Source organism: Schistocerca piceifrons, chromosome 4, assembly GCF_021461385.2.
Source record: "Schistocerca piceifrons isolate TAMUIC-IGC-003096 chromosome 4, iqSchPice1.1, whole genome shotgun sequence".
NCBI classification, from domain to species: domain Eukaryota; kingdom Metazoa; phylum Arthropoda; class Insecta; order Orthoptera; family Acrididae; genus Schistocerca; species Schistocerca piceifrons.
In genome coordinates, this window is record NC_060141.1 from 849,748,020 (window position 1) to 849,775,363 (window position 27,344).

Below are 27,344 nucleotides of genomic sequence, written 5' to 3' on the forward strand. Positions count from 1 at the left end.
GTCTATAGGACGGTCAGAGGGACACAGTAAACCTGAAGTGAAGCATCGGAATCGATAACTAGTGTCACTGGAATGGATCAAAACATAGAGAGTAATAAGAGTCAATCTTCTTGTGCTTAAGTCGGCATTGTGCCTTTTGTATTTAATTCCGATGCAATTACTGTGTTTCATCGTCAATAAGAAGGTTAGAGGGACACAGTAAACCTGAAGGGAAGCATCGGAATCTATAACTAGTGTCACAGGAATGGTTCAAAACATAGTCAGTAAGAAGAGTCAGTCTTCTTGTACTTAAGTCGGCATTGTGCCTTTTGTATTTAATTCCGATGCAATTTCTGTGTTTCATCGTCAATAAGAAAGTCAGAGGATACAGTAAACCTGAAGTGAAGCATCGGAATCTAAAACCGGTCTCACAGGAAAGCTTCAAAACATAGAGAGTAACAAGAGCCAGTCATCTTGTAATTGAGTCACGATTGAGCATTTTGTATTTAATTCCGATGCAATTTATGTATTTCAACGTCAATAAGAAGGTCTGAGGTATACAGTAAACCTGAAGTGAAGCATCGGAATCTATAACTAGTGTCACAGGAATGGTTCAAAACATAGACAGGAGGAAGAGTCATTCTTCTTGCACTTAAGTCGGCATTGTGCCTTTTCTATTTAATTCGGATGCAATTTCTGTGTTTCATCGTCAATACGATGGTCAGAGGGATAGAGTAAACCTGAAGTGAATCATCGGAATCCATAACTAGTGTCACAGGAATGGTTCAAAACATAGACAGTAGGAAGAGTCAGTCTACTTGTACTTAAGTCGGCATTGTGCCTTCTGTATTTAATTCCGATGCAATTTCTGTGTTTCATCGTCAATAAGAAGGTCCAAGGGATACAGTACACCTGAAGTGAAGCATCGGAATCAATAACTAGTGTCACTGGAATGGATCAAAACATAGAGAGTAATAAGAGTCAGTCTTCTTGTGCTTAAGTCGGCATTGTGCCTTTTGTATTTAATTCCGATGCAATTACTGTGTTTCATCGTCAATAAGAAGGTTAGAGGGACACAGTAAACCTGAAGGGAAGCATCGGAATCTATAACTAGTGTCACAGGAATGGTTCAAAACATAGTCAGTAAGAAGAGTCAGTCTTCTTGTACTTAAGTCGGCATTGTGCCTTTTGTATTTAATTCCGATGCAAATTCTGTGTTTCATCGTCAATAAGAAGGTCAGAGGGATACAGTAAAACTGAAGTGAAGCATCGGAATCAATAACTAGTGTCACATTAATGGTTCAAAACATAGACAGTAGGTAGAGTCAGTCTTCTTGTACTTAAGTCGGCATTGTGCCCTTTCTATTTAATTCCGATGCAATTTCTGTGTTTCGTCGTCAATAGGAAGGTCAGAGTGACACAGTAAACCTGAAGTGAAACATCGGAATCGATAACATATATTGAAGCATCGGAATCTAAAACTTGTCTCACAGGAAATGTTCAAAACATAGTCATTCAGAAGAGTCAGTCTTCTTGTACTTAAGTCGGCATCGTGCCGTTTCTATTTAATTCCGATGCAATTTCTGTGTTTCGTCGTCTATAGGAAGGTCAGAGTGACACAGTAAACCTGAAGTGAAACATCGGAATCGATAACTAGTGTCACAGGAATGGTTTAAAACATAGACAATAGGAAAGGTCAGTCTTCTTGAACTTAAGTCGGCATTGTGCCTTTTCTATTTAATTCCGAAGCAATTTCTGTGTTTCGTCGTCAATAAGAAGGTCCATGGGATACAGTAAACCTGAAGTGAAGTACCGGAATATATAACTAGTGTCACAGGAATGTTTCAAAACATAGACAGCAAGAAGAGTCAGTCCTCTTGTACTTAAGTCGAAATTGTACTTTTTGTATCTAATTCCGATGCAATTTCTGTGTTTCATCGTCAATAAGAAGGTCAGAGGGATACAGTAAACCTGAGGTGAAACTGCGGAATCTAGAACTAGTGAAACAGGATTGGTTTAAAACATAGACAGTAAGAAGAGTCAGTTTTCTTGTACTTAAGTCGGCATTGTGCCTTTTGTATTTAATTACGATGCAATTTCTGTGTTTCATCGTCAATAAGAAGGTCAGAGGGATACAGTAAACCTGAAGTGAAGCATCGGAATCTATAACTAGTGTCACATTAATGGTTCAAAACGTAGACAGTAGGTAGAGTCAGTCTTCTTGTACTTATGTCGGCATTGTGCCTTTTCTATTTAATTCCGATGCAATTTCTGTGTTTCGTCGTCAATAGGAAGGTACAAGTAATACAGTAAACCTGAAGTGAAGCATCGGAATCTAAAACCGGTCTCACAGGAAAGGTTCAAAACATAGAGAGTAACAAGAGCCAGTCTTCTTGTATTTGAGTCACCATTGTGCCTTTTGTATTTATTTCCGATGCAATTTATGTGTTTCATCGTCAATAAGAACGTCAGAGGGATACAGTAAACATATATTGAAGCATCGGAATCTAAAACTTGTCTCACAGGAAATGTTCAAAACATAGTCATTCAGAAGAGTCAGTCTTCTTGTACTTAAGTCGGCATTGTGCCTTTTCAATTTAATTCCGATGCAATTTCTGTGTCTCGTCGTCAATAAGATGGTTCGAGGGATACAGTAAACCTGAAGTGTAGTATCGGAATCTGATAACTAGTGTCACAGGAATGCTTCAAATCATAGACAGCAAGAAGAGTCAATCCTCTTGTACTTAAGTCGGCATTGGGCATTTTGTATGTAATTCCGATGCAATTTCTGTGTTTCATCGTCAATAAGAAGGTCAGAGGGATACAGTAAAACTGAAGTGAGACAGCGGAATTTGTAACTAGTGAGACAGGAATGGTTCAAAACATAGATAGTAGGAAGAGTCAGTCTTCTTGTACTTAAGTTGGCATTCTGCCTTTTCGATTCAATTCCGATGCAATTTCTGTGTTTCGTCGTCAATAAGAAAGTCCAAGATACAGTAAACCTGCAGTGAAGCATCGGAATCTATAACTAGTGTCACAGGAATGGATCAAAAATAGACAGTAAAATGAGTCAGTATTCTTGTACATAAGTCGGCATTGTGCCTTTTGTATTTAATTTCGATACAATTTCTGCATTTCATCGTCAATAAGAAGGTCCAAGGTATACAGTAAACCTGAAGTGAAGCATCGGAATCTATAACTAGTGTCACAGGAATGGTTAAAAGCATAGACAGTAGGAAGAGTCAGTTCTCTTGTACTTAAGTCGGAATTGCGCTTTTGTATATAATTCCGATGCAATTTCTGTGTTTCATCGTCAATAAGTAGGTCAGAGGGATACAGTAAACCTGAAGTGAAGCATCGGAATCTATAACCTGTGTCACGTGAATGGGTCAAAACATAGACACTAAGAAGAGTCAGTTTTCTTGTACTTAAGTCGGCATTGTGCCTTTTCTATTTAATTCCGATGCAATTTCTGTGTTTCATCGTCAATAAGAAGGTCAGAGGGAAACAGTAAACCTGATGTGAAGCATCGGAATCTATGACTAGTGTCACAGGAATGGTTCAAAACATAGAAGGTAAGAAGAGCCAGCCTTCTTCTACTTGAGTCGGCATTGTTCCTATGTATTTAATTCCGATGCAATTTCTGTGTTTCATCGTCAATAAGAAGGTCAGAGGGATACAGTAAACCTGAAGTGAAGCATCGCAATCAATAACTAGTGTCACAGGAATGGTTCAAACCATAGACAGTAAGAAGAGCCAGACTTCTTGTACTTGAGTCGGCATTGTGCCTTTTGTATTAAATTATGATGCAATTTCTGTGTTTCATCGTCGATAAGAAGGTCAGTGGGATACAGTAAACCTGAATTGAAGCATCAGAATCCATAACTAGTGTCACAGGAATGGTTCAAAACATAGACAGTAGGAAGAGTCAGTTCTCTTGTACTTAAGTCGGCATTGCGCTTTTGTATTTAATTCCGATGCAATTTCTGTGTTTCATCGTCAATAAGATGGTCAGAGGGACACAGTAAACCTGAAGTGAAGCATCGGAATCTATAACTAGTGCCACGGGAATGCTTCAAAACATAGACAGTAAGAAGAGTCAGTTTTCTGGTACTTAAGTCGGCATTGTGCCTTTTCTATTTAATTCTGATGCAATTTCTGTGTTTCATTGTCAATAAGAAGGTCGGAGGGATACAGTACACCTGAAGTGAAGCATCGGAATCTATAACTAGTGTCATAGGAATGGTTCAAAACATAGACAGTAAGATGAGTCAGTCTTCTTGTACTTAAGTCGGCATTGTGCCTTTTGTATTTAATTCCGATGCAATTTCTGTGTTTCATCGTCAATACGAAGGTCCAAGGGATACAGTAAACATCTAGAGAAGCATCGGAATCTAAAACTTGTCTCACAGGAAATGTTCAAAACATAGTCATTCAGAAGAGTCAGTCTTCTTGTACTTAAGTCGGCATCGTGCCGTTTCTATTTAATTCCGATGCAATTTCTGTGTTTCGTCGTCGATAGGAAGGTCAGAGTGACACAGTAAACCTGAAGTGAAACATCGGAATCGATAACTAGTGTCACAGGAATGGTTCAAAAAATAGACAATAGGAAAGGTCAGTCTTCTGGAACTTAAGTCGGCATTGTGCCTTTTCTATTTAATTCCGAAGCAATTTCTGTGTTTCGTCGTCAATAAGAAGGTCCATGGAATACAGTAAACCTGAAGTGAAGTATCGGAATCTAGAACTAGTGAAACAGGAATGGTTCAAAACATAGACAGTAAGAAGAGTCAGTTTTCTTGTACTTAAGTCGGCATTGTGCCTTTTGTATTTAATTACGATGCAATTTCTGTGTTTCATCGTCAATAAGAAGGTAAGAGGGATACAGTAAACCTGAAGTGAACCATCGGAATCTATAACTAGTGTCACATTAGTGGTTCAAAACGTAGACAGTAGGTAGAGTCAGTCTTCTTGTACTTATGTCGGCATTGTGCCTTTTCTATTTAATTCCGATGCAATTTCTGTGTTTCGTCGTCAATAGGAAGGTACAGGTAATACAGTAAACCTGAAGTAAAGCACCGGAATCTAAAACCGGTCTCACAGGAAAGGTTCAAATCATAGAGAGTAACCAGAGCCAGTCATCTTGTATTTGAGTCACCATTGTGCCTTTTGTATTTATTTCCGATGCAATTTATGTGTTTCATCGTCAATAAGAAGGTCAGAGGGATACAGTAAACCTGAAGTGAAGCATCGGAATCCATAACTAGTGTCACAGGAATGGCTCAAAACATAGACAGTAAGAAGAGTCAGCCTTCTTGTACTTAAGTTGGCATTGCGCCTTTTGTATTTAATTCCGATGCAATTTTTGTGTTTCATCGTCAATAAGAAGGTCAGAGGGATACAGTAAAACTGAAGTGAGACAGCGGAATTTGTAACTAGTGAGACAGGAATGGTTCAAAACATAGACAGTAGGAAGAGTCAGTCTTCTTGTACTTAAGTCGGCATTCTGCCTTTTCGATTCAATTCCGATGCAATTTCTGTGTTTCGTCGTCAATAAGAAAGTCCAAGATACAGTAAACCTGCAGTGAAGCATCGGAATCTATAACTAGTGTCACAGGAATGGATCAAAAATAGACAGTAAGATGAGTCAGTATTCTTGTACATAAGTCGGCATTGTGACTTTTGTATTTAATTTCGATACAATTTCTGCATTTCATCGTCCATAAGAAGGTCCAAGGGATACAGTAAACCTGAAGTGAAGCATCGGAATCTATAACTAGTGTCACAGGAATGGTTAAAAGCATAGACAGTAGGAAGAGGCAGTTCTCTTGTACTTAAGTCGGCATTGCGCTTTTGTATATAATTCCGATGCAATTTCTGTGTTTCATCGTCAATGAGAAGGTCAGAGGGACACAGTAAACCTGAAGTGAAGCATCGGAATCTATAACTAGTGCCACGGGAATGCTTCAAAACATAGACAGTAAAAAGAGTCAGTTTTCTGGTTCTTAAGTCGGCATTGTGCCTTTTCTATTTAATTCTGATGCAATTTCTGTGTTTCATTGTCAATAAGAAAGTCGGAGGGATACAGTAAACCTGAAGTAAAGCATCGGAATCTATAACTAGTGTCACAGGAATGGTTCAAAACATAGACAGTAAGATGAGTCAGTCTTCTTGTACTTAAGTCGGCATTGTGCCTTTTGTATTTAATTCCGATGCAATTTCTGTGTTTCATCGTCAATACGAAGGTCCAAGGGATACAGTAAACATATAGTGAAGCATCGGAATCTAAAACTTGTCTCACAGGAAATGTTAAAACATAGTCATTCAGAAGAGTCAGTCTTCTTGTACTTAAGTCGGCATCGTGCCGTTTCTATTTAATTCCGAATCAATTTCTGTGTTTCGTCGTCGATAGGAAGGTCAGAGTGACACAGTAAACCTGAAGTGAAACATCGGAAACGATAACTAGTGTCACAGGAATGGTTCGAAACATAGACAATAGGAAAGGCCAGTCTTCTTGAACTTAAGTCGGCATTGTGCCTTTTCTATTTAATTCCGAAGCAATTTCTGTGTTTCGTCGTCAATAAGAAGGTCCATGGGATACAGCAAACCTGAAGTGAAGTATCGGAATATATAACTAGTGTCACAGGAATGTTTCAAAACATAGACAGCAAGAAGAGTCAGTTCTCTTGTACTTAAGTCGACATTGTGCTTTTTGTATCTAATTCCGATGCAATTTCTGTGTTTCATCGTCAATAAGAAGGTCAGAGGGATACAGTAAACCTGAAGTGAAACTGCGGAATCTAGAACTAGTGAAACAGGAATGGTTCAAAACATAGACAGTAAGAAGAGCCAGTTTTCTTGTACTTAAGTCGGCATTGTGCCTTTTGTATTTAATTCCGATGCAATTTCTGTGTTTCATCGTCAATAAGAAGGTCAGAGGGATACAGTTAACCTGAAGTGAAGCATCGGAATCTATAACTAGTGTCACATTAATGGTTCAAAACGTAGACAGTAGGTAGAGTCAGTCTTCTTGTACTTATGTCGGCATTGTGCCTTTTCTATTTAATTCCGATCCAATTTCTGTGTTTCGTCGTCAATAGGAAGGTACAAGTAATACAGTAAACCTGAAGTGAAGCATCGGAATCTAAAACCGGTCTCACAGGAAAGGTTCAAAACATAGAGAGTAACAAGAGCCAGTCATCTTGTATTTGAGTCACCATTGTGCCTTTTGTATTTATTTCCGATGCAATTTATGTGTTTCATCGTCAATAAGAAGGTCAGAGGGATACAGTAAACGTGAAGTGAAGCATCGGAATCTATAACTAGTGTCACAGGAATGGTTCAAAACATAGACAGTAAGATGAGGCAGTCTTCTTGTACATAAGTCGGCATTGTGCCTTTTCTATTTAATTCCGATGCAATTTCTGTGATTCATCGTTAATAAGAAGGTCCAAGGGATACAGTCAACCTGAAATGAAGCATCGGAATCTATAACTCGTGTCACAGGAATGGTTCAAAACATAGACAGTAAGAAGAGTCAGTCTTCTTGTACTTAAGTCGGCATTGTGCCATTTCTATTTAATTCCGATGCAATTTCTGTGTTTCATCTTCAATAGGAAGGTCAGAGGTATACAGTAAACCTGAAGTAAGCATCGGAATCTATAACTAGTGTCACAGGAGTGGTTCAAAGCATAGACAGTAAGAAGAGACAGTCTTCTTGTACTTAAGTCGGCATTGTGCCTTTTCTATTTAATTCCGACGCTATATCTGTGTTTCATCGTCAATAAGAAGGTCAGAGGGATACAGTAAACCTGAAGTAAAACATCGGAATCTATATCTAGTCTCACAGGAATGGTTCAAAACATAGACAATAGGAAGGGTCAGTCTTCTTGAACTTAAGTCGGCATTGTGCCTTTTCAATTTAATTCCGTTGCAATTTCTGTGTTTCGTCGTCAATAAGATGGTCCGAGGGATACAGTTAACCTGAAGTGAAGTATCGGAATCTATAACTAGTGTCACAGGAATGTTTCAAATCATAGACAGCAAGAAGAGTCAATCCTCTTGTACTTAAGTCGGCATTGTGCTTTTTGTATGTAATTCCGATGCAATTTCTGTGTTTCATCGTCAATAAGAAGGTCAGAGGGAAACAGTAAAACTGAAGTGAGACAGCGGAATTTGTAACTAGTGAGACAGGAATGGTTCAAACATAGACAGTAGGAAGAGTCAGTCTTCTTGTACTTAAGTCGGCTTTCTGCCTTTTCGATTCAATTCCGATGCAATTTCTGTGTTTCGTCGTCTATAGGACGGTCAGAGGGACACAGTAAACCTGAAGTGAAGCATCGGAATCGATAACTAGTGTCACTGGAATGGATCAAAACATAGAGAGTAATAAGAGTCAGTCTTCTTGTGCTTAAGTCGGCATTGTGCCTTTTGTATTTAATTCCGATGCAATTACTGTGTTTCATCGTCAATAAGAAGGTTAGAGGGACACAGTAAACCTGAAGGGAAGCATCGGAATCTATAACTAGTGTCACAGGAATGGTTCAAAACATAGTCAGTAAGAAGAGTCAGTCTTCTTGTACTTAAGTCGGCATTGTGCCTTTTGTATTTAATTCCGATGCAATTTCTGTGTTTCATCGTCAATAAGAAAGTCAGAGGATACAGTAAACCTGAAGTGAAGCATCGGAATCTAAAACCGGTCTCACAGGAAAGCTTCAAAACATAGAGAGTAACAAGAGCCAGTCATCTTGTATTTGAGTCACGATTGAGCATTTTGTATTTAATTCCGATGCAATTTATGTATTTCAACGTCAATAAGAAGGTCTGAGGTATACAGTAAACCTGAAGTGAAGCATCGGAATCTATAACTAGTGTCACAGGAATGGTTCAAAACATAGACAGGAGGAAGAGTCATTCTTCTTGCACTTAAGTCGGCATTGTGCCTTTTCTATTTAATTCGGATGCAATTTCTGTGTTTCATCGTCAATACGATGGTCAGAGGGATATAGTAAACCTGAAGTGAATCATCGGAATCCATAACTAGTGTCACAGGAATGGTTCAAAACATAGACAGTAGGAAGAGTCAGTCTACTTGTACTTAAGTCGGCATTGTGCCTTCTGTATTTAATTCCGATGCAATTTCTGTGTTTCATCGTCAATAAGAAGGTCCAAGGGATACAGTACACCTGAAGTGAAGCATCGGAATCAATAACTAGTGTCACTGGAATGGATCAAAACATAGAGAGTAATAAGAGTCAGTCTTCTTGTGCTTAAGTCGGCATTGTGCCTTTTGTATTTAATTCCGATGCAATTACTGTGTTTCATCGTCAATAAGAAGGTTAGAGGGACACAGTAAACCTGAAGGGAAGCATCGGAATCTATAACTAGTGTCACAGGAATGGTTCAAAACATAGTCAGTAAGAAGAGTCAGTCTTCTTGTACTTAAGTCGGCATTGTGCCTTTTGTATTTAATTCCGATGCAAATTCTGTGTTTCATCGTCAATAAGAAGGTCAGAGGGATACAGTAAAACTGAAGTGAAGCATCGGAATCAATAACTAGTGTCACATTAATGGTTCAAAACATAGACAGTAGGTAGAGTCAGTCTTCTTGTACTTAAGTCGGCATTGTGCCCTTTCTATTTAATTCCGATGCAATTTCTGTGTTTCGTCGTCAATAGGAAGGTCAGAGTGACACAGTAAACCTGAAGTGAAACATCGGAATCGATAACATATATTGAAGCATCGGAATCTAAAACTTGTCTCACAGGAAATGTTCAAAACATAGTCATTCAGAAGAGTCAGTCTTCTTGTACTTAAGTCGGCATCGTGCCGTTTCTATTTAATTCCGATGCAATTTCTGTGTTTCGTCGTCTATAGGAAGATCAGAGTGACACAGTAAACCTGAAGTGAAACATCGGAATCGATAACTAGTGTCACAGGAATGGTTTAAAACATAGACAATAGGAAAGGTCAGTCTTCTTGAACTTAAGTCGGCATTGTGCCTTTTCTATTTAATTCCGAAGCAATTTCTGTGTTTCGTCGTCAATAAGAAGGTCCATGGGATACAGTAAACCTGAAGTGAAGTATCGGAATATATAACTAGTGTCACAGGAATGTTTCAAAACATAGACAGCAAGAAGAGTCAGTCCTCTTGTACTTAAGTCGAAATTGTACTTTTTGTATCTAATTCCGATGCAATTTCTGTGTTTCATCGTCAATAAGAAGGTCAGAGGGATACAGTAAACCTGAGGTGAAACTGCGGAATCTAGAACTAGTGAAACAGGATTGGTTTAAAACATAGACAGTAAGAAGAGTCAGTTTTCTTGTACTTAAGTCGGCATTGTGCCTTTTGTATTTAATTACGATGCAATTTCTGTGTTTCATCGTCAATAAGAAGGTCAGAGGGATACAGTAAACCTGAAGTGAAGCATCGGAATCTATAACTAGTGTCACATTAATGGTTCAAAACGTAGACAGTAGGTAGAGTCAGTCTTCTTGTACTTATGTCGGCATTGTGCCTTTTCTATTTAATTCCGATGCAATTTCTGTGTTTCGTCGTCAATAGGAAGGTACAAGTAATACAGTAAACCTGAAGTGAAGCATCGGAATCTAAAACCGGTCTCACAGGAAAGGTTCAAAACATAGAGAGTAACAAGAGCCAGTCTTCTTGTATTTGAGTCACCATTGTGCCTTTTGTATTTATTTCCGATGCAATTTATGTGTTTCATCGTCAATAAGAACGTCAGAGGGATACAGTAAACATATATTGAAGCATCGGAATCTAAAACTTGTCTCACAGGAAATGTTCAAAACATAGTCATTCAGAAGAGTCAGTCTTCTTGTACTTAAGTCGGCATTGTGCCTTTTCAATTTAATTCCGATGCAATTTCTGTGTCTCGTCGTCAATAAGATGGTTCGAGGGATACAGTAAACCTGAAGTGTAGTATCGGAATCTGATAACTAGTGTCACAGGAATGCTTCAAATCATAGACAGCAAGAAGAGTCAATCCTCTTGTACTTAAGTCGGCATTGGGCATTTTGTATGTAATTCCGATGCAATTTCTGTGTTTCATCGTCAATAAGAAGGTCAGAGGGATACAGTAAAACTGAAGTGAGACAGCGGAATTTGTAACTAGTGAGACAGGAATGGTTCAAAACATAGATAGTAGGAAGAGTCAGTCTTCTTGTACTTAAGTTGGCATTCTGCCTTTTCGATCCAATTCCGATGCAATTTCTGTGTTTCGTCGTCAATAAGAAAGTCCAAGATACAGTAAACCTGCAGTGAAGCATCGGAATCTATAACTAGTGTCACAGGAATGGATCAAAAATAGACAGTAAAATGAGTCAGTATTCTTGTACATAAGTCGGCATTGTGCCTTTTGTATTTAATTTCGATACAATTTCTGCATTTCATCGTCAATAAGAAGGTCCAAGGTATACAGTAAACCTGAAGTGAAGCATCGGAATCTATAACTAGTGTCACAGGAATGGTTAAAAGCATAGACAGTAGGAAGAGTCAGTTCTCTTGTACTTAAGTCGGAATTGCGCTTTTGTATATAATTCCGATGCAATTTCTGTGTTTCATCGTCAATAAGTAGGTCAGAGGGATACAGTAAACCTGAAGTGAAGCATCGGAATCTATAACCTGTGTCACGTGAATGGGTCAAAACATAGACACTAAGAAGAGTCAGTTTTCTTGTACTTAAGTCGGCATTGTGCCTTTTCTATTTAATTCCGATGCAATTTCTGTGTTTCATCGTCAATAAGAAGGTCAGAGGGAAACAGTAAACCTGATGTGAAGCATCGGAATCTATGACTAGTGTCACAGGAATGGTTCAAAACATAGACAGTAAGAAGAGCCAGCCTTCTTCTACTTGAGTCGGCATTGTTCCTATGTATTTAATTCCGATGCAATTTCTGTGTTTCATCGTCAATAAGAAGGTCAGAGGGATACAGTAAACCTGAAGTGAAGCATCGCAATCAATAACTAGTGTCACAGGAATGGTTCAAACCATAGACAGTAAGAAGAGCCAGACTTCTTGTACTTGAGTCGGCATTGTGCCTTTTGTATTAAATTATGATGCAATTTCTGTGTTTCATCGTCGATAAGAAGGTCAGTGGGATACAGTAAACCTGAATTGAAGCATCAGAATCCATAACTAGTGTCACAGGAATGGTTCAAAACATAGACAGTAGGAAGAGTCAGTTCTCTTGTACTTAAGTCGGCATTGCGCTTTTGTATTTAATTCCGATGCAATTTCTGTGTTTCATCGTCAATAAGATGGTCAGAGGGACACAGTAAACCTGAAGTGAAGCATCGGAATCTATAACTAGTGCCACGGGAATGCTTCAAAACATAGACAGTAAGAAGAGTCAGTTTTCTGGTACTTAAGTCGGCATTGTGCCTTTTCTATTTAATTCTGATGCAATTTCTGTGTTTCATTGTCAATAAGAAGGTCGGAGGGATACAGTACACCTGAAGTGAAGCATCGGAATCTATAACTAGTGTCATAGGAATGGTTCAAAACATAGACAGTAAGATGAGTCAGTCTTCTTGTACTTAAGTCGGCATTGTGCCTTTTGTATTTAATTCCGATGCAATTTCTGTGTTTCATCGTCAATACGAAGGTCCAAGGGATACAGTAAACATCTAGAGAAGCATCGGAATCTAAAACTTGTCTCACAGGAAATGTTCAAAACATAGTCATTCAGAAGAGTCAGTCTTCTTGTACTTAAGTCGGCATCGTGCCGTTTCTATTTAATTCCGATGCAATTTCTGTGTTTCGTCGTCGATAGGAAAGTCAGAGTGACACAGTAAACCTGAAGTGAAACATCGGAATCGATAACTAGTGTCACAGGAATGGTTCAAAAAATAGACAATAGGAAAGGTCAGTCTTCTGGAACTTAAGTCGGCATTGTGCCTTTTCTATTTAATTCCGAAGCAATTTCTGTGTTTCGTCGTCAATAAGAAGGTCCATGGAATACAGTAAACCTGAAGTGAAGTATCGGAATCTAGAACTAGTGAAACAGGAATGGTTCAAAACATAGACAGTAAGAAGAGTCAGTTTTCTTGTACTTAAGTCGGCATTGTGCCTTTTGTATTTAATTACGATGCAATTTCTGTGTTTCATTGTCAATAAGAAGGTCAGAGGGATACAGTAAACCTGAAGTGAACCATCGGAATCTATAACTAGTGTCACATTAGTGGTTCAAAACGTAGACAGTAGGTAGAGTCAGTCTTCTTGTACTTATGTCGGCATTGTGCCTTTTCTATTTAATTCCGATGCAATTTCTGTGTTTCGTCGTCAATAGGAAGGTACAGGTAATACAGTAAACCTGAAGTAAAGCACCGGAATCTAAAACCGGTCTCACAGGAAAGGTTCAAATCATAGAGAGTAACCAGAGCCAGTCATCTTGTATTTGAGTCACCATTGTGCCTTTTGTATTTATTTCCGATGCAATTTATGTGTTTCATCGTCAATAAGAAGGTCAGAGGGATACAGTAAACCTGAAGTGAAGCATCGGAATCCATAACTAGTGTCACAGGAATGGCTCAAAACATAGACAGTAAGAAGAGTCAGCCTTCTTGTACTTAAGTTGGCATTGCGCCTTTTGTATTTAATTCCGATGCAATTTTTGTGTTTCATCGTCAATAAGAAGGTCAGAGGGATACAGTAAAACTGAAGTGAGACAGCGGAATTTGTAACTAGTGAGACAGGAATGGTTCAAAACATAGACAGTAGGAAGAGTCAGTCTTCTTGTACTTAAGTCGGCATTCTGCCTTTTCGATTCAATTCCGATGCAATTTCTGTGTTTCGTCGTCAATAAGAAAGTCCAAGATACAGTAAACCTGCAGTGAAGCATCGGAATCTATAACTAGTGTCACAGGAATGGATCAAAAATAGACAGTAAGATGAGTCAGTATTCTTGTACATAAGTCGGCATTGTGACTTTTGTATTTAATTTCGATACAATTTCTGCATTTCATCGTCCATAAGAAGGTCCAAGGGATACAGTAAACCTGAAGTGAAGCATCGGAATCTATAACTAGTGTCACAGGAATGGTTAAAAGCATAGACAGTAGGAAGAGGCAGTTCTCTTGTACTTAAGTCGGCATTGCGCTTTTGTATATAATTCCGATGCAATTTCTGTGTTTCATCGTCAATGAGAAGGTCAGAGGGACACAGTAAACCTGAAGTGAAGCATCGGAATCTATAACTAGTGCCACGGGAATGCTTCAAAACATAGACAGTAAAAAGAGTCAGTTTTCTGGTTCTTAAGTCGGCATTGTGCCTTTTCTATTTAATTCTGATGCAATTTCTGTGTTTCATTGTCAATAAGAAAGTCGAAGGGATACAGTAAACCTGAAGTAAAGCATCGGAATCTATAACTAGTGTCACAGGAATGGTTCAAAACATAGACAGTAAGATGAGTCAGTCTTCTTGTACTTAAGTCGGCATTGTGCCTTTTGTATTTAATTCCGATGCAATTTCTGTGTTTCATCGTCAATACGAAGGTCCAAGGGATACAGTAAACATATAGTGAAGCATCGGAATCTAAAACTTGTCTCACAGGAAATGTTAAAACATAGTCATTCAGAAGAGTCAGTCTTCTTGTACTTAAGTCGGCATCGTGCCGTTTCTATTTAATTCCGAATCAATTTCTGTGTTTCGTCGTCGATAGGAAGGTCAGAGTGACACAGTAAACCTGAAGTGAAACATCGGAAACGATAACTAGTGTCACAGGAATGGTTCGAAACATAGACAATAGGAAAGGCCAGTCTTCTTGAACTTAAGTCGGCATTGTGCCTTTTCTATTTAATTCCGAAGCAATTTCTGTGTTTCGTCGTCAATAAGAAGGTCCATGGGATACAGCAAACCTGAAGTGAAGTATCGGAATATATAACTAGTGTCACAGGAATGTTTCAAAACATAGACAGCAAGAAGAGTCAGTTCTCTTGTACTTAAGTCGACATTGTGCTTTTTGTATCTAATTCCGATGCAATTTCTGTGTTTCATCGTCAATAAGAAGGTCAGAGGGATACAGTAAACCTGAAGTGAAACTGCGGAATCTAGAACTAGTGAAACAGGAATGGTTCAAAACATAGACAGTAAGAAGAGCCAGTTTTCTTGTACTTAAGTCGGCATTGTGCCTTTTGTATTTAATTCCGATGCAATTTCTGTGTTTCATCGTCAATAAGAAGGTCAGAGGGATACAGTAAACCTGAAGTGAAGCATCGGAATCTATAACTAGTGTCACATTAATGGTTCAAAACGTAGACAGTAGGTAGAGTCAGTCTTCTTGTACTTATGTCGGCATTGTGCCTTTTCTATTTAATTCCGATCCAATTTCTGTGTTTCGTCGTCAATAGGAAGGTACAAGTAATACAGTAAACCTGAAGTGAAGCATCGGAATCTAAAACCGGTCTCACAGGAAAGGTTCAAAACATAGAGAGTAACAAGAGCCAGTCATCTTGTATTTGAGTCACCATTGTGCCTTTTGTATTTATTTCCGATGCAATTTATGTGTTTCATCGTCAATAAGAAGGTCAGAGGGATACAGTAAACCTGAAGTGAAGCATCGGAATCCATAACTAGTGTCACAGGAATGGCTCAAAACATAGACAGTAAGAAGAGTCAGCCTTCTTGTACTTAAGTCGGCATTGCGCCTTTTGTATTTAATTTCGATGCAATTTTTGTGTTTCATCGTCAATAAGAAGGTCAGAGGGATACAGTAAACGTGAAGTGAAGCATCGGAATCTATAACTAGTGTCACAGGAATGGTTCAAAACATAGACAGTAAGATGAGGCAGTCTTCTTGTACATAAGTCGGCATTGTGCCTTTTCTATTTAATTCCGATGCAATTTCTGTGATTCATCGTTAATAAGAAGGTCCAAGGGATACAGTCAACCTGAAATGAAGCATCGGAATCTATAACTCGTGTCACAGGAATGGTTCAAAACATAGACAGTAAGAAGAGTCAGTCTTCTTGTACTTAAGTCGGCATTGTGCCATTTCTATTTAATTCCGATGCAATTTCTGTGTTTCATCTTCAATAGGAAGGTCAGAGGTATACAGTAAACCTGAAGTAAGCATCGGAATCTATAACTAGTGTCACAGGAGTGGTTCAAAGCATAGACAGTAAGAAGAGACAGTCTTCTTGTACTTAAGTCGGCATTGTGCCTTTTCTATTTAATTCCGACGCTATATCTGTGTTTCATCGTCAATAAGAAGGTCAGAGGGATACAGTAAACCTGAAGTAAAACATCGGAATCTATATCTAGTCTCACAGGAATGGTTCAAAACATAGACAATAGGAAGGGTCAGTCTTCTTGAACTTAAGTCGGCATTGTGCCTTTTCAATTTAATTCCGTTGCAATTTCTGTGTTTCGTCGTCAATAAGATGGTCCGAGGGATACAGTTAACCTGAAGTGAAGTATCGGAATCTATAACTAGTGTCACAGGAATGTTTCAAATCATAGACAGCAAGAAGAGTCAATCCTCTTGTACTTAAGTCGGCATTGTGCTTTTTGTATGTAATTCCGATGCAATTTCTGTGTTTCATCGTCAATAAGAAGGTCAGAGGGAAACAGTAAAACTGAAGTGAGACAGCGGAATTTGTAACTAGTGAGACAGGAATGGTTCAAACATAGACAGTAGGAAGAGTCAGTCTTCTTGTACTTAAGTCGGCTTTCTGCCTTTTCGATTCAATTCCGATGCAATTTCTGTGTTTCGTCGTCAATAAGAAAGTCCAAGAGATACAGTAAACCTGCAGTGAAGCATCGGAATCTCTAACTAGTGTCACAGGAATGGATCAAACATAGACAGTAAGATGAGTCAGTATTCTTGTACATAAGTCGGCATTGTGCCTTTTGTATTTAATTTCGATACAATTTCTGTATTTCATCGTCAATAAGAAGGTCCAAGGGATACAGTAAACCTGAAGTGAAGCATCGGAATCTATAACTAGTGTCACAGGAATGGTTCAAAACTTAGAGAGTAATACGAGTCAGTCTTCTTGTACTTAAGTCGGTATTGTGCATTTTGGATTTAATTCCGATGCAATTTCTGTGTTTCATCGTTAATAAGAAGGTTAGAGGGATACAGTAAACCTGAAGTGAAGCATCGGAATCTACACTCCTGGAAATGGAAAAAAGAACACTTTGACACCGGTGTGTCAGACCCACCATACTTGCTCCGGACACTGCGTGAGGGCTGTACAAGCAATTATCACACGCACGGCACAGCGGACACACCAGGAACCGTGGTGTTGGCCGTCGAATGGCGCTAGCTGCGCAACATTTGTGCACCGCCGCCGTCAGTGTCAGCCAGTTTGCCGTGGCATACGGAGCACCATCGCAGTCTTTAACACTGGTAGAATGCCACGACAGTGTGGACGTGAACCGTATGTGCAGTTGTCGGACTTTGAGCGAGGGCGTATAGTGGGCATGCGGGAGGCCGGGTGGACGTACCGCCGAATTGCTCAACACGTGGGGTGTGAGGTCTCCACAGTACATCGATGTTGTCGCCAGTGGTCGTCGGAAGGTGCACGTGCCCGTCGACCTGGGACCGGACCGCAGCGACGCACGGATGCACGCCAAGACCGTAGGATCCTACGCAGTGCCGTAGGGGACCGCACCGCCACTTCCCAGCAAATTAGGGACACTGTTGCTCCTGGGGTATCGGCGAGGACCATTCGCAACCGTCTCCATGAAGCTGGGCTACGGTCCCGCACACCGTTAGGCCGTCTTCCGCTCACGCCCTAACATCGTGCAGCCCGCCGCCAGTGGTGTCGCGACAGGCGTGAATGGAGGGACGAATGGAGACGTGTCGTCTTCAGCGATGAGAGTCGCTTCTGCCTTGGTGCCAATGATGGTCGTATGCGTGTTTGGCGCCGTGCAGGTGAGCGCCACAATCAGAACTGCATACGACCGAGGCACACGGGGCCAACACCCGGCATCATCGTGTGGGGAGCGATCTCCTACACCGGCCGTACACCACTGGTGATCGTCGAGGGGACACTGAATAGTGCACGGTACATCCAAACCGTCATCGAACCCATCGTTCTACCATTCCTAGACCGGCAAGGGAACTTGCTGTTCCAACAGGACAATGCACGTCCGCATGTATCCCGTGCCACCCAACGTGCTCTAGAAGGTGTAAGTCAACTACCCTGGCAAGCAAGATCTCCGGATCTGTCCCCCATTGAGCATGTTTGGGACTGGATGAAGCGTCGTCTCACGCGGTCTGCACGTCCAGCACGAACGCTGGTCCAACTGAGGCGCCAGGTGGAAATGGCATGGCAAGCCGTTCCACAGGACTACATCCGGCATCTCTACGATCGTCTCCATGGGAGAATAGCAGCCTGCATTGCTGCGAAAGGTGGATATACACTGTACTAGTGCCGACGTTGTGCATGCTCTGTTGCCTGTGTCTATGTGCCTGTGGTTCTGTCAGTGTGATCATGTGATGTATCTGACCCCAGGAATGTGTCAATAAAGTTTCCCCTTCCTGGGGCGATGAATTCACGGTGTTCTTATTTCAATTTCCAGGAGTGTATGACTAGTGTCACAGGAATGGTTCAAAACATAGACAGTAAGATGAGTCAGTCTTCTTGTACTTAAGTCGGCATTGTGCCTTTTGTACTTAATTCCGATGCAATTTCTGTGTTTCATCGTCAATAAGTAGGTCAGAGGGATACACTAAACCTGAAGTGAAGCATCGGAATCTATAACCAGTGTCACGGGAATGGGTCAAAACATAGACAGTAAGAAGAGTCAGTTTTCTTGTACTTAAGTCGGTATTGTGCCATTTCTATTTAATTCCGATGCAATTTCTGTGTTTCATCGTCAATAAGAAGGTCAGAGGGAAACAGTAAACCTGATGTGAGTAATCGGAATCTATAACTAGTGTCACAGGAATGGTTCAAAACATAGACAGTAAGAAGAGCCAGCCTTCTTCTACTTGAGTCGGCATTGTGCCTATGTATTTAATTCCGATGCAATTTCTGTGTTTCATCGTCAATAAGAAGGTCAGAGGGATACAGTAAACCTGAAGTGAAGCGTCGGAATCTATAACAAGTGTCACAGGAATGGTTCAAAGCATAGACAGTAAGAAGAGCCAGACTTCTTGTACTTGAGTCGGCATTGTGCCTTTTGTATTTAATTATGATGCAATTTCTGTGTTTCATCGTCGATAAGAAGGTCAGTGGGATACAGTAAACCCGAAGTGAAGCATCGGAATATATAACTAGTGTCACAGGAATGGTTCAAAACATAGACAGTAAGATGAGTCAGTCTTCTTGTACTTAAGTCGGCATTGTGCCTTTTGTATTTAATTCCGATGCAATTTCTGTGTTTCATCGTCAATAAGAAGGTCAGAGGGACACAGTACACCTGAAGTGAAGCATCGGAATCTATAACTAGTGCCACGGGAATGCTTCAAACATAGACAGTAAGAAGAGTCAGTTTTCTGGTACTTAAGTCGGCATTGTGCCTTTTCTATTTAATTCTGATGCAATTTCTGTGCTTCATCGTCAATAAGAAGGTCGGAGGGATACAGTAAACCTGAAGTGAAGCATCGGAATCGATAACTAGTGTCACAGGAATGGTTCAAAACATAGACAATAGGAAGGGTCAGTCTTCTTGAACTTAAGTCGGCATTGTGCCTTTTCTATTTAATTCCGACGCAATTTCTGCGTTTCGTCGTCAATAAGAAGGTCCATGGGATACAGTAAACCTGAAGTGAAGTATCGGAATATATAACTAGTGTCACAGATATGTTTCAAAACATAGACAGCAAGAAGAGTCAGACTTCTTGTACATAAGTCGGCATTGTGCCTTTTCTATTTAATTCCGATGCAATTTCTGTGATTCATCGTTAATAAGAAGGTCCAAGGGATACAGTCAACCTGAAATGAAGCATCGGAATCTATAACTCGTGTCACAGGAATGGTTCAAAACATAGACAGTAAGAAGAGTCAGTCTTCTTGTACTTAAGTCGGCATTGTGCCATTTCTATTTAATTCCGATGCAATTTCTGTGTTTCATGTTCAATAGGAAGGTCAGAGGTATACAGTAAACTTGAAGTGAAGCATCGGAATCTATAACTAGTGTCACAGGAGTGGTTCAAAACATAGTCAGTAAGAAGAGTCAGTCTTCTTGTACTTAAGTCGGCATTGTGCCTTTTCTATTTACTTCCGACGCTATATCTGTGTTTCATCGTCAATAAGAAGGTCAGAGGGATACATTAAACCTGAAGTGAAACATCGGAATCTATATCTAGTCTCACAGGAATGGTTCAAAACGTAGACAATAGGAAGGGTCAGTCTTCTTGAACTTAAGTCGGCATTGTGGCTTTTCAATTTAATTCCGATGCAATTTCTGTGTTTCGTCGTCAATAAGATGGTCCGAGGGATACAGTTAACCTGAAGTGAAGTATCGGAATCTATAACTAGTGTCACAGGAATGTTACAAATCATAGACAGCAAGAAGAGTCAATCCTCTTGTACTTAAGTCGGCATTGGGCATTTTGTATGTAATTCCGATGCAATTCCTGTGTTTCATCGTCAATAAGAAGGTCAGAGGGATACAGTAAAACTGAAGTGAGACAGCGGAATTTGTAACTAGTGAGACAGGAATGGTTCAAAACATAGACAGTAGGAAGAGTCAGTCTTCTTGTACTTAAGTCGGCATTCTGCCTTTTCGATTCAATTCCGATGCAATTTCTGTGTTTCGTCGTCAATAAGAAAGTCCAAGATACAGTAAACCTGCAGTGAAGCATCGGAATCTATAACTAGTGTCACAGGAATGGATCAAAAATAGACAGTAAGATGAGTCAGTATTCTTGTACATAAGTCGGCATTGTGACTTTTGTATTTAATTTCGATACAATTTCTGCATTTCATCGTCCATAAGAAGGTCCAAGGGATACAGTAAACCTGAAGTGAAGCATCGGAATCTATAACTAGTGTCACAGGAATGGTTAAAAGCATAGACAGTAGGAAGAGGCAGTTCTCTTGTACTTAAGTCGGCATTGCGCTTTTGTATATAATTCCGATGCAATTTCTGTGTTTCATCGTCAATGAGAAGGTCAGAGGGACACAGTAAACCTGAAGTGAAGCATCGGAATCTATAACTAGTGCCACGGGAATGCTTCAAAACATAGACAGTAAAAAGAGTCAGTTTTCTGGTTCTTAAGTCGGCATTGTGCCTTTTCTATTTAATTCTGATGCAATTTCTGTGTTTCATTGTCAATAAGAAAGTCGGAGGGATACAGTAAACCTGAAGTGAAGCATCGGAATCTATAACTAGTGTCACAGGAATGGTTCAAAACATAGACAGTAAGATGAGTCAGTCTTCTTGTACTTAAGTCGGCATTGTGCCTTTTGTATTTAATTCCGATGCAATTTCTGTGTTTCATCGTCAATACGAAGGTCCAAGGGATACAGTAAACATATAGTGAAGCATCGGAATCTAAAACTTGTCTCACAGGAAATGTTAAAACATAGTCATTCAGAAGAGTCAGTCTTCTTGTACTTAAGTCGGCATCGTGCCGTTTCTATTTAATTCCGAATCAATTTCTGTGTTTCGTCGTCGATAGGAAGGTCAGAGTGACACAGTAAACCTGAAGTGAAACATCGGAAACGATAACTAGTGTCACAGGAATGGTTCGAAACATAGACAATTGGAAAGGCCAGTCTTCTTGAACTTAAGTCGGCATTGTGCCTTTTCTATTTAATTCCGAAGCAATTTCTGTGTTTCGTCGTCAATAAGAAGGTCCATGGGATACAGCAAACCTGAAGTGAAGTATCGGAATATATAACTAGTGTCACAGGAATGTTTCAAAACATAGACAGCAAGAAGAGTCAGTTCTCTTGTACTTAAGTCGACATTGTGCTTTTTGTATCTAATTCCGATGCAATTTCTGTGTTTCATCGTCAATAAGAAGGTCAGAGGGATACAGTAAACCTGAAGTGAAACTGCGGAATCTAGAACTAGTGAAACAGGAATGGTTCAAAACATAGACAGTAAGAAGAGCCAGTTTTCTTGTACTTAAGTCGGCATTGTGCCTTTTGTATTTAATTCCAATGCAATTTCTGTGTTTCATCGTCAATAAGAAGGTCAGAGGGATACAGTAAACCTGAAGTGAAGCATCGGAATCTATAACTAGTGTCACATTAATGGTTCAAAACGTAGACAGTAGGTAGAGTCAGTCTTCTTGTACTTATGTCGGCATTGTGCCTTTTCTATTTAATTCCGATCCAATTTCTGTGTTTCGTCGTCAATAGGAAGGTACAAGTAATACAGTAAACCTGAAGTGAAGCATCGGAATCTAAAACCGGTCTCACAGGAAAGGTTCAAATCATAGAGAGTAACAAGAGCCATTCATCTTGTATTTGAGTCACCATTGTGCCTTTTGTATTTATTTCCGATGCAATTTATGTGTTTCATCGTCAATAAGAAGGTCAGAGGGATACAGTAAACCTGAAGTGAAGCATCGGAATCCATAACTAGTGTCACAGGAATGGCTCAAAACATAGACAGTAAGAAGAGTCAGCCTTCTTGTACTTAAGTCGGCATTGCGCCTTTTGTATTTAATTTCGATGCAATTTTTGTGTTTCATCGTCAATAAGAAGGTCAGAGGGATACAGTAAACGTGAAGTGAAGCATCGGAATCTATAACTAGTGTCACAGGAATGGTTCAAAACATAGACAGTAAGATGAGGCAGTCTTCTTGTACACAAGTCGGCATTGTGCCTTTTCTATTTAATTCCGATGCAATTTCTGTGATTCATCGTTAATAAGAAGGTCCAAGGGATACAGTCAACCTGAAATGAAGCATCGGAATCTATAACTCGTGTCACAGGAATGGTTCAAAACATAGACAGTAAGAAGAGTCAGTCTTCTTGTACTTAAGTCGGCATTGTGCCATTTCTATTTAATTCCGATGCAATTTCTGTGTTTCATCTTCAATAGGAAGGTCAGAGGTATACAGTAAACCTGAAGTGAAGCATCGGAATCTATAACTAGTGTCACAGGAGTGGTTCAAAACATTGACAGTAAGAAGAGACAGTCTTCTTGTACTTAAGTCGGCATTGTGCCTTTTCTATTTAATTCCGACGCTATATCTGTGTTTCATCGTCAATAAGAAGGTCAGAGGGATACAGTAAACCTGAAGTAAAACATCGGAATCTATATCTAGTCTCACAGGAATGGTTCAAAACATAGACAATAGGAAGGGTCAGTCTTCTTGAACTTAAGTCGGCATTGTGCCTTTTCAATTTAATTCCGATGCAATTTCTGTGTTTCGTCGTCAATAAGATGGTCCGAGGGATACAGTTAACCTGAAGTGAAGTATCGGAATCTATAACTAGTGTCACAGGAATGTTTCAAATCATAGACAGCAAGAAGAGTCAATCCTCTTGTACTTAAGTCGGCATTGTGCTTTTTGTATGTAATTCCGATGCAATTTCTGTGTTTCATCGTCAATAAGAAGGTCAGAGGGAAACAGTAAAACTGAAGTGAGACAGCGGAATTTGTAACTAGTGAGACAGGAATGGTTCAAACATAGACAGTAGGAAGAGTCAGTCTTCTTGTACGTAAGTCGGCTTTCTGCCTTTTCGATTCAATTCCGATGCAATTTCTGTGTTTCGTCGTCAATAAGAAAGTCCAAGAGATACAGTAAACCTGCAGTGAAGCATCGGAATCTCTAACTAGTGTCACAGGAATGGATCAAACATAGACAGTAAGATGAGTCAGTATTCTTGTACATAAGTCGGCATTGTGCCTTTTGTATTTAATTTCGATACAATTTCTGTATTTCATCGTCAATAAGAAGGTCCAAGGGATACAGTAAACCTGAAGTGAAGCATCGGAATCTATAACTAGTGTCACAGGAATGGTTCAAAACTTAGAGAGTAATACGAGTCAGTCTTCTTGTACTTAAGTCGGTATTGTGCATTTTGGATTTAATTCCGATGCAATTTCTGTGTTTCATCGTTAATAAGAAGGTTAGAGGGATACAGTAAACCTGAAGTGAAGCATCGGAAGCTACACTCCTGGAAATGGAAAAAAGAACACTTTGACACCGGTGTGTCAGACCCACCATACTTGCTCCGGACACTGCGTGAGGGCTGTACAAGCAATTATCACACGCACGGCACAGCGGACACACCAGGAACCGTGGTGTTGGCCGTCGAATGGCGCTAGCTGCGCAACATTTGTGCACCGCCGCCGTCAGTGTCAGCCAGTTTGCCGTGGCATACGGAGCACCATCGCAGTCTTTAACACTGGTAGAATGCCACGACAGTGTGGACGTGAACCGTATGTGCAGTTGTCGGACTTTGAGCGAGGGCGTATAGTGGGCATGCGGGAGGCCGGGTGGACGTACCGCCGAATTGCTCAACACGTGGGGTGTGAGGTCTCCACAGTACATCGATGTTGTCACCAGTGGTCGTCGGAAGGTGCACGTGCCCGTCGACCTGGGACCGGACCGCAGCGACGCACGGATGCACGCGAAGACCGTAGGATCCTACGCAGTGCCGTAGGGGACCGCACCGCCACTTCCCAGCAAATTAGGGACACTGTTGCTCCTGGGGTATCGGCGAGGACCATTCGCAACCGTCTCCATGAAGCTGGGCTACGGTCCCGCACACCGTTAGGCCGTCTTCCGCTCACGCCCTAACATCGTGCAGCCCGCCGCCAGTGGTGTCGCGACAGGCGTGAATGGAGGGACGAATGGAGACGTGTCGTCTTCAGCGATGAGAGTCGCTTCTGCCTTGGTGCCAATGATGGTCGTATGCGTGTTTGGCGCCGTGCAGGTGAGCGCCACAATCAGAACTGCATACGACCGAGGCACACGGGGCCAACCACGCCGGCATCATCGTGTGGGGAGCGATCTCCTACACCGGCCGTACACCACTGGTGATCGTCGAGGGGACACTGAATAGTGCACGGTACATCCAAACCGTCATCGAACCCATCGTTCTACCATTCCTAGACCGGCAAGGGAACTTGCTGTTCCAACAGGACAATGCACGTCCGCATGTATCCCGTGCCACCCAACGTGCTCTAGAAGGTGTAAGTCAACTACCCTGGCAAGCAAGATCTCCGGATCTGTCCCCCATTGAGCATGTTTGGGACTGGATGAAGCGTCGTCTCACGCGGTCTGCACGTCCAGCACGAACGCTGGTCCAACTGAGGCGCCAGGTGGAAATGGCATGGCAAGCCGTTCCACAGGACTACATCCGGCATCTCTACGATCGTCTCCATGGGAGAATAGCAGCCTGCATTGCTGCGAAAGGTGGATATACACTGTACTAGTGCCGACGTTGTGCATGCTCTGTTGCCTGTGTCTATGTGCCTGTGGTTCTGTCAGTGTGATCATGTGATGTATCTGACCCCAGGAATGTGTCAATAAAGTTTCCCCTTCCTGGGGCGATGAATTCACGGTGTTCTTATTTCAATTTCCAGGAGTGTATGACTAGTGTCACAGGAATGGTTCAAAACATAGACAGTAAGATGAGTCAGTCTTCTTGTACTTAAGTCGGCATTGTGCCTTTTGTACTTAATTATGATGCAATTTCTGTGTTTCATCGTCAATAAGTAGGTCAGAGGGATACACTAAACCTGAAGTGAAGCATCGGAATCTATAACCAGTGTCACGGGAATGGGTCAAAACATAGACAGTAAGAAGAGTCAGTTTTCTTGTACTTAAGTCGGTATTGTGCCATTTCTATTTAATTCCGATGCAATTTCTGTGTTTCATCGTCAATAAGAAGGTCAGAGGGAAACAGTAAACCTGATGTGAATAATCGGAATCTATAACTAGTGTCACAGGAATGGTTCAAAACATAGACAGTAAGAAGAGCCAGCCTTCTTCAACTTGAGTCGGCATTGTGCCTATGTATTTAATTCCGATGCAATTTCTGTGTTTCATCGTCAATAAGAAGGTCAGAGGGACACAGTACACCTGAAGTGAAGCATCGGAATCTATAACTAGTGCCACGGGAATGCTTCAAACATAGACAGTAAGAAGAGTCAGTTTCTGGTACTTAAGTCGGCATCGTGCCGTTTCTATTTAATTCCGATGCAATTTCTGCGTTTCGTCGTCAATAGGAAGGTCAGAGGGACACAGTAAACCTGGAGTGAAACATCGAAATCGATAACTAGTGTCACAAGAATGGTTCAAAACATAGACAATAGGAAGGGTCAGTCTTCTTGAACTTAAGTCGGCATTGTGCCTTTTCTATTTAATTCCGATGCAATTTCTGCGTTTCGTCGTCAATAAGAAGGTCCATGGGATACAGTAAACCTGAAGTGAAGTATCGGAATATATAACTAGTGTCACAGATATGTTTCAAAACATAGACAGTAACATGAGGCAGTCTTCTTGTACATAAGTCGGCATTGTGCCTTTTCTATTTAATTCCGATGCAATTTCTGTGTTTCATCGTCAATAAGAAGGTCGGAGGGATACAGTAAACCTGAAGTGAAGCATCGGAATGTATAACTAGTGTCACAGGAATGGTTCAAAACAGAGACAGTAAGATGAGTCAGTCTTCTTGTACTTAAGTCGGCATTGTGCCTTTTGTATTTAATTCCGATGCAATTTCTGTGTTTCATCGTCAATACGAAGGTCCAATTGATACAGTAAACATATAGTGAAGCGTCGGATTCTAAAACTTGTCTCACAGGAAATGTTCAAAACATAGTCATTAAGAAGAGTCAGTCTTCTTGTACTTAAGTCGGCATCGTGCCGTTTCTATTTAATTCCGATGCAATTTCTGCGTTTCGTCGTCAATAGGAAGGTCAGAGGGACACAGTAAACCTGGAGTGAAACATCGGAATCGATAACTAGTGTCACAGGAATGGTTCAAAACATAGACAATAGGAAGGGTCAGTCTTCTTGAACTTAAGTCGGCATTGTGCCTTTTCTATTTAATTGCGATGCAATTTCAGCATTTCGTCGTCAATAAGAAGGTCCATGGGATACAGTAAACCTGAAGTGAAGCATCGGAATCTATAACTAGTGTCACAGGAATGGTTCAAAACATAGACAGTAAGATGAGGCAGTCTTCTTGTACATAAGTCGGCATTGTGCCTTTTCTATTTAATTCCGATGCAATTTCTGTGATTCATCGTTAATAAGAGGGTCCAAGGGATACAGTCAACCTGAAGTGAAGCATCGGAATCTATAACTCGTGTCACAGGAATGGTTCAAAACATAGACAGTAAGAAGAGTCAGTCTTCTTGTACTTAAGTCGGCATTGTGCCATTTCTATTTAATTCCGATGCAATTTCTGTGTTTCATCTTCAATAGGAAGGTCAGAGGTATACAGTAAACCTGAAGTGAAGCATCGGAATCTA